Source organism: Lottia gigantea, assembly GCF_000327385.1.
Source record: "Lottia gigantea unplaced genomic scaffold LOTGIsca_95, whole genome shotgun sequence".
In the NCBI taxonomy this organism is placed as follows: Eukaryota; Metazoa; Mollusca; class Gastropoda; family Lottiidae; genus Lottia; species Lottia gigantea.
In genome coordinates this window covers 426004-427138 of record NW_008711088.1, presented here as the reverse complement: position 1 = coordinate 427138, position 1135 = coordinate 426004, and positions in this window count along the sequence as shown.

Sequence of the window (1135 nt, the reverse complement as noted above, 5' to 3'; positions counted from 1 at the left end):
CCAGGTGGTACCCAGCTTCTTCTGCTAGCTTAAAAATAGACAAAATATTGAGTAGAGCTCATCTCATATAGTTTTAGAAATGGGACTTAATGTTAGCCAATTGACTAGAGCTCTTCTCATACTGCTGACATGTTTCAGATACACAATCCTCATCAGGACAGCTAGTTTTAGAAATGGGACTTAATGTTAGCTAATTGACTAGAGCTCATCTTATACTGCTGACATGTTTCAGATACACAATCCTCATCAGGACAGCTAGTTTTAGAAATGGGACTTAATGTTAGCTAATTGACTAGAGCTCATCTCATACTGCTGACATGTTTCAGATACACAATCCTCATCAGGACAGCTAGTTTTAGAAATGGAGGTTAACTTTTCATTATAGGTGTATGAACAAAAAGCAAAAGAGGAGAAACGTGCAAGATCTTGTTCAAAATGTCGTGGACAGGCATATAACCTGTAAACATGTAGAAATCTGTAGAACTTACCTGACATAGTGCGAGAGCGGAGAAAGGGGTATCTTCAGATGGTCGTAAAACAACTGAACATCCAGCAGCCATTGCAGCACAGGCTTTACGTGTTATCATAGCATTCGGGAAATTCCACTGAAATTTAATATTATACAATATTCAATCAAATAAATCCAGTACTAATGAGGCAAACTGCATAATGAAATCAAAAATTCAAAAATGAAATGAATAGAGTTTTACGTCCTACTTTTCTGCACCATGTGGACTAATGAAGACGGTCAACGTCATGCAGGGTGCAATGAGGGAAATTTTGCCAGGACAGCGTCATTAGCCTGCTCTTTTTCAATTTCCAACTGTTGAGGGATCTTTAACGTGTACAGCCTGTAGCACACGGGGCCTCGGTTTATTGTCCCATCTGAACAACTAGACACTTTTTCCATGTCAGCCTCTCTTACCTACATCACTGACAGGGGGAAACCGGGTTGAAAAATCTGAAGGTATTATCGACCTATGCCAGGATTGAACACTTGGCTTCAGGTTAGCAAGCAAGCGTCTAACTCACTGCTTGTATTTTTGATGAAAATTTGTCCACGATCTTCAATTACGTGCAAAAATGTCTGGTTAGAAATTTCAAAAATCAACATCCCTGCTAAAAAATAGTCAAA